Here is a 7,597-nt window from a genome sequence, read left to right as displayed (position 1 = left end):
TCCCTAAAGTTATTTTGTCAAACGCAATATGTCAAGAAGCACTTCCAAGGTGGAGGTGGGGAAAGGGTTTTGATGTCGGATCAGTTTAGCATCTATAGCAAATCATAGCTCCTTCTTAAAAATCTGCTAGGATCTCAGAGCATCAAAGCTCTCCAGATGTCCACCACGATACCTGTTTTAACTTTGCCATAGCCTAGAGCTTCCCAAGTCGGAATGCTTTTTTTGAAGGTACAATTGTTTTTTGTTTAAGTGCCTTTATTTTTCATAATCTGTACATCCAACGGGGGTCTCAAACTCACTACACTGAGATCGAGGGTCACATACTCTTCTGACAGAGCCAGCCAGGTGCCCTAAAGTTATAATTCTTAATAATAAATCCTGTCTTCTTGGAACACACTTTGGAAACAGTAGGGTGAGCAAAATGGAGACAGGTATTCTGAGAATGTAAAGATGCCTGCGGGCCGAGCCTTGGGGAGCGCAGGATTCAGAGGGCTGGAGTCGAGAACACGAGTGTGTCCCAAGCAGGGGCAAGGGGGGGACTCCTGTGCCCAGACCTGGGCCATGGAGGTGGAGAACACGAGGGGCCAGACTGCTCAGAGATAATCTCTCACGGATATGTGTCAGAGGAAGGCTGGTCCTCAGGGAAAGATTGTTATCTCTGTGTCCATGAAGGACCCGAGGTCTCAGTATCCTGTTGTAGAACAAGGAATGGTAGCCAGAACACCTGGCCCTTGGCGTTTGGGGCCCCGCGATCACCTCCCAGCAGAACTTGAAAGCCCACGATGCCTCCTTGGTGTGCGCCACGCATCAATGGTGTAAGAGCCGGGATGGTGCGCACAATGTCAGCCTCAGGCCCCCAGATGGCGCACGGAACCCACGGTGCACGGGCCCCCGTCTTCGGTCTGTCCCAGCGCTGGCCCAAGGCCCGTAGGAAATGTGTTACTGTGTCTCCTCTTGCCCAGCGGCCTGCAAGGTTTTCACTCTTTCCAAAGCTCATCTGTAGAGAAACATGTGAAACACCATATTGTACAGCTGTGCTTTTCTCTCCTTTTGCTCTTGGGGACAGGCCATCAGTGCTTCCCCTTGTCTGAAGAGGCTCAGAGCCCAGGGTCCTCACGCATATTCTCACCGGAACAAGAAGTGGGGAAATACTTAGCTTCCATTTTGAAACCCGCAATCTTGATGAAATGCAATTGCTGGGGGGAGGGAAATATTTCCGGGATTGTTTATTAGGGCAACCGCATTTCTGGCCTGAAAACAGACGGCAAACACTTCGCTACTCTGGTATTCTGACTGTGAACACAGTGGGGTGTAAGGTTTTTACGTAATCCCAAACCTCAGCCGGGAAGAGTTAATGATGTTACTCATGCCACCAGGGCATGAAAGGAAAGCTTGCATTTTTGGGTGGTTATTGCTTGCCCAGAGCGGTGGAATGAGCCATGAGGCTGAAAGCCAAGGGACTTGGGCCACCCATGCAGTGAAATAATCCCTGAGAAATGTACTGCTTGGAGTGGAAATGAAAGTAAAGTGAACAGTCATTCAGGGCATTTACTAAATATTACTGACAGTCATTCAGTCTCAAGTTTGCTTGATGCTCCACACTGCGCATCTCAGATTCGAGATCTATTACATAGATCACAGGAAATGATTGGCATTAAGCAGTTGGAACACTGTTCTCGTCAAGCTCTGGGTCGTAAGCAGTGAGCTCTGTTCTTGTTTTGAGTTCCAACAGGAATGAATAATTAATAACCTAGTTTTTGAATGGAAAGTACATTTCAATGGATGGGTGACGCTTTCAGAAGGGCCTCTGAGGGTTTCTGTTTATTTCCTTCTTTTTCTCTCTTTCTGCAGTGGGGCCCTGGATGAGAAGAAAGAAGCAATATTCAAATGTGTGATGGCCTCTGTCTTTGACCCATGGGAGACGCATGTGAATAAAGACAAGTGGAATCTAAGGCCGACATCGCGTCTACAACAGGCTAGGCACTCTCGTCCACGCCTCGTAAGTACTTTCGTGATCTTTGTGGCAACAATTTGGTAGTTGGCATTGGCCCAGTTTCTCAGATGAGGTAATGAAGCTCAGAGAGGTTCAAAGATTTGCCCGAAGTCACACAGCTAGTAGGTTTGAGAGCCGGGACTTGCAACCAGGCATGCCTGACTTCAAAGCCTGACTTCAAACCTGGGTTCATTCTCCTAGACTCCCAGGACCTCCAAGTCGGGACTGAGCTGGGAGGCCATTTAGGTGAACCCTCGAAATAATGTAGGCATTCTTCTGGTGTTCTCCAGAAGCTGAAAGCCAAACAGTTTATAAATGTGCTTGGTGAGCCTAAAAAGAAATAAGAGCAACGCTTCAGAACGCAGACAGAGGGCAACATATAAATGTGGGTTGGGGCGGGATGGCCACAGTATCCTGAAGCTGTGTGTGCTGTATGTAAGGACTCAGGGGAACGCTCAAAGCACTCTGCCCCGTAACCCCCCCCCCCACGTCCCAGAAAGATACATCGTGGTCAGAAGCACCCTCTTCGTATGAGAGCAAGTCAACTAAGTGGAGTGGGGGTGGGTGAGCGGCTTCAGGCCACACACATGGGTGGAAGGGCCAGAAATAGAACTTCACGTCGTGGGCCTCGCTGGTGCCTCCATGTTGCTCGTCCTTGCCACCTCACACATCTCTTGCCATGACTCGCTCAGTGTGAATTCGGTGAGGAAACCCAAAACCAGGTTTCAGTTTTCATTACATACCGGAAACTTGGCCTCAGATCACTAAAAAGTTCACTGTGGTTTGTGAACCTGGTGAGCCGAAGGAGCCAGGCTTCTGCCATGTCTCTGCCCCCACCGGTGCCCGCGGGGATTTATGGGGGTGAGCAGGAACCGGGGGCCAAGGTGCCTGCACGGCCGTTCCAGGGCGCACGCCGGCCTGGCCTGACACGGGCCGTCGGGAGCCTCTGCAAATCACGGCCGCTGCTGCGGAGTTCTGTCGGAGCTCCAGGCGGGGAATGGCTTTCTGGGGAGAAACAGAAAAGGAGGGAGTGATTTAGGAGGTGTGCATATTCATTTGCAAATGAAGTTATGGAAGTTGCCAGTGAGATTTATATTGGTAATTACGTGATAATGGCTGTGCGAGGCTGCTTGAGTTGGATTTCCTGCAAAATAACGGAGTCCCTTTTGAGACACGTCTTCTTGTTGCGCATTTTCAGAAACAATTTCAGTTTCTACAGTACTTTCTGCTAACTAGTAGCTCCTCAAAGCACCCTTGTAAGGCAAGCCACCGGGGGAGCCCCCGGGCGCATTCCCCAAAGATTGTCCGTCTCTATGCGGGGCATTGATCAGATCTCCCTGACTCTTGTCCCAGAGTCACAGGGGAAGGACGAGAAGGTGCCCTTCGAAGGGCATGGCCAAGTGGAGAATGTTCTGTTTTGTTTTAAATCCTCAAGATCCTCAGGGTGGGGATGCCTGGGTGGCTCAGTTGGTTAAGTGTCCGACCCGGGTTCCGTTTAGCTCATGATCTTATGGCTCGTGGGTTTGAGCCCCACATCAGGCTCTGTGCTGACAGTGCACAGCCTGCTTGGGATTCTCTCTCTCTGCTCCCACCTGCTTGCATGCACTCTCTCTCTCTTTCAAAATAAATAAATAAGTGAAAAATAAATAAATCCTCAAGATCCTTTAAAGAACCAGCCTGAAGTGACCCAGTTTAATTAAGAAAACCAAGGAAATCATGAAGAAGCCAGGTATGAAGACCATGAAAAGACCTTGCAAGAATTCCAGTCCAAACTGCTATGTAAACAAGTGATGGCCTCCCTTCCCATGCAGGCTGTCCGGGGCGGGGGGTGGGGAGGGGGCGAGAATATCTGCGAGGGTGGGAGAAAGGAATAAATGAGAAAAGCATCTGGGTCAAATCCAGACTGGCTAATTAGTCCTTGATTAATTAATAGCCACCACCTCCTTACATATATTGTTGTATATTTTGAAAGAGAGAAGACACACTTAACTTCTTAGGTGCGCTGTAAAGAGTTACCTCTCTTAGAAAGTCATGGGGTTGCGGTTTTCTTATTTTCCCCTTTCCTTTAATGGTGGAAGTCTAAATAAATATTCAGTCCTAGGATGAAGCCCGTAGCAAACACTTCGTGCAATACTTTACTGGTTTCTATATTCATTCAGGGTGCAGCTCGCTTAATGGGCAGTGCTGAAAAGCTTGGCTTCTTTTCATGTTTGTCCTCTTTCAGGGTTTTTAGAATACTCTTTCAATTCTTTCGGTGATAGGAGAGAGAGCTCAAGGGCTTGGACGTCTGTGAGCGGACTGACAGGTTTTCAAAATTATGGTGCACGTTGATTCAGTGAAAGAAGTAAGTGCTGACTTTTCCCTTTGGGTCTTTGGCATTGGAATCTGCAGCCGCCATCTATAAATACAGTAGGGGATTCGGTGAGGCACAAAAGCGCGGCGCTGGTCCACATCAGATGCGCGCTCGGCATCTTTCTGGTTGGAGGGGAAGAAAGTGCCCAACACGAGGCACCATCAGGAGTTCAGAGGGGGCCTCTTTCGGATGCTCTGGCAAGACGAGGGAAGTTCAAAGACAAGAGGAGGTGGGCTTGCTGGGTCCTGAAGCAATCCTACGACCAAGGCCACAGGAGACAGAAGAAAGGGGGCTCCAGGAATCAAAGCTCTGCCCGGCCTGCTGATGCCCTGTCGATCCTGAGAGGTCGCTGGGAGAGGCAAGTCAGAGGGGCGAGTGCTAAACAAGGGATTCTGAACGTGCTCATTTACTCAAGAGGATTCTTTCTTGTCTTCAGAGTATGGAAAGAAAAATAGTTAATCAAATGTCTAAAGGTGTGACATGCTAGAAACGCAGCATATGTATAGACACACATAAATATATACACATATATACACACAAATATATACATATATACACACATACACACACACACACATAAATATATACACATATGTACACACATATATAGACCCACATAAATACACACATATATAGACACACATAAATATATACACATATATACATACACACAAATATATACACATATATACACATACACACCCACATAACACCCACATAAATATATACACATACATACATATACACACACACATACACCCACATAAATATATACACATATATACACACATATATAGACACACATAAATATATACACATACATACATACACACAAATATATACATATATACATATACACACACATATACACTCACATAAATATATACACATATATATAGACACACATAAATATGTACACATATATACATACAAACACACATAAATATATACATATATACATATATAGACACACATAAATATATACACATATGTACACATATAGACACACATAAATATACATATATACACATACATACACACACATACATATACAGACCTACATAAATATATATACACACACATACATATATAGACCCACATAAATATATACACATATATACATATTCACACATATTTCCAGACACACAAATATATACATATATACACATATATACACACATACATATATAGACCCACATAAATATATATACATATATGCACACATATATACATATATAGACCCACATAAATATATACATACTTAAGGCCTATACATATATATGTACACACACACATATACACACATGTACATACCATATATATACACACTTAGGGCTTATACATATATACACACATGTATACACACAGACACACATATAATACATGTACACATGTAACATATATATACACGTATATATAATTAGGACCTATGTGGGTGTGTACACACACACATATACCCTTACACGTATACTTAAGGCCTATGGTATATATATATATATATATATATAGTAGCAAGATCTTTATTAGTGCAGAATAGTATATGAAGTGTATTTTGAAGATGGCTGTTTGCTAGGGTTTCCAGAGATGAACCGAATTGTCATATTAAGTTTAGTATAACTCGTTACCTTTTTCTTCTCTTACTTGGCTACTTCTGGTGCTTCCCCAAAGATGTTAGTTTTAAAAAGTCACCACCAATCTCCAAAACCTAAGGAAAAGCCCAAAATCTTGGTATTAAAAGACTGTAAAGCCCAGTTATCTCTCAGAATTGCCCAAAGACACAGAGGACAGGAGGGAAAGCTGTCAAGCGGGCGTCTGAACGCGCCAGGGCACAGAAGTGCGAGCCACCGTCGGAGGCTTGCTGCGTGCTAGACGCGCCCTCCAGCACTGCGCACCCGTGAGGCTCTCAATACGGAATAAGTGAAGAGCCAGCCAGACGGGCTCGCTGTGATTTCAGCGTGGGCTCCTCCTTTCCCTCACCCCTCTGCCCCCACTGCCTTTTACTACATCATCGAAGATTTAAATATCCGCTTTTCCCTCCCTCCTCCCAAATTTCCCTCCTTTTCTGTGCCTCCCCCCACCCCCGCCGTACCTGCAAGATAGCTTTACCCATCCACCTGTAACAGGAAAGAGGTGCGAGAGAGCTGACCCCCAGTGACGGGCTGGGCCGCCCTGGCTCAGTCCCTGCATCCCTTGACCTCAGCTCCCTCACCACTCAGATCTCACTTTCAGGAGGAGTGTTCAGCAGTGTCCCCGGAGAAGACACGTTGAAGTCCTAACCCCCCATACCTGCAAATGTGGCCTTATGTGCAAAAAGGGTCTTTGCAGATGTAGTCTAGTTAAGATGAGGTCGTGCAGGAGGAGCGTGGGCCCGTAATCCAGCGTGACTCGCGTCCTTGTAAGGGAGGAAGACGCCCACCAGAAGTACCGCAGACACAGGCAAGGACGTTACAGCACCAGAAGCCAGACGAGGCGAGGAAGAACCCTCCAGAGGCTGCAGAGAGAGCAAGGCCCTGGTGACATCCTGATTTCTGACTTTCAGCTTCCAGAATCAAAAGGCAACCGTTTTGATTGTCAAAGCCACTCAGTTTGCGGCACTTTGTCCCAGCAGCCCTGGCCACCTAACACAGGGCGCTGGGGGGGGGGGGGGGGGGGGGGGGGAGTGGTTGAAAACCCTGGGCTTTGAGATCCGATCTGAATTGGAGTCCAGGTGGAATGACCTCCTAGCTCCTGATCTGGGGCAAATTTCTCACTGCGCCTCATTGTCTCGGGAGACCTAAGTGGCTTATGCAAGGGAGACTGTAGGACGTACGCACACCTGCTTCTTCCTCATTCCCTCTCGCTGCCTCTCTCCCTCCCTCCAGACCTCCTCTACTCTTCCAGTCTTCCAAACGTGGCCTCTTACAGCTTCAGCCCCTAACTCTTACCCCAATGGGCTGTGCTCGGAGAACGGGGGCCACCATAGCTTCCTACGCTTGTCAAGAAAGGTTGACAAGCTGAGGCGAAGGCACAGGACACAATATGTAGAGTTACTCTGAGATCCGTGGTAAACATAAGGGAGCACTGTTTTTGTCTGAGTTTGTCACATCCCGGTGAGGACTTCCTGTCCGTCCTGGTGGCTCTGACACCCTCAGCTCTCCCCTAGCCCTTCCCGAGTCTTCCTTCCCATCTTCCCACCCTCCACCTGGATCCGTCCCAGGCCTCACGTCCTCGTTTGAGACTCTCCTCCCTCCAGAAAGTTCCCCAGCTACCCG

The 7,597-nt window shown here is 47.2% G+C and overlaps 1 long non-coding RNA gene across 1 annotated transcript; it reads right to left on the bottom strand.

The window, feature by feature from the left end:
- Positions 1-300: 300 nt before the first annotated feature.
- Positions 301-6,841, bottom strand: LOC120241822. Its single transcript, XR_005530958.1, has 3 exons — positions 6,633-6,841; positions 5,972-6,051; positions 301-997 (listed from the first exon to the last, which is right to left on the bottom strand). It is a non-coding gene; the product is annotated as an uncharacterized LOC120241822 (long non-coding RNA).
- Between the last annotated feature and the right edge of the window lie 756 nt (positions 6,842-7,597).

Source organism: Hyaena hyaena, unplaced genomic scaffold, assembly GCF_003009895.1.
Source record: "Hyaena hyaena isolate Hyena2069 unplaced genomic scaffold, ASM300989v1 scaffold_288, whole genome shotgun sequence".
In the NCBI taxonomy this organism is placed as follows: Eukaryota; Metazoa; Chordata; class Mammalia; order Carnivora; family Hyaenidae; genus Hyaena; species Hyaena hyaena.
Note: the sequence above shows the minus strand (reverse complement) of the source record. Positions and strands in the feature narration are given on the sequence as shown.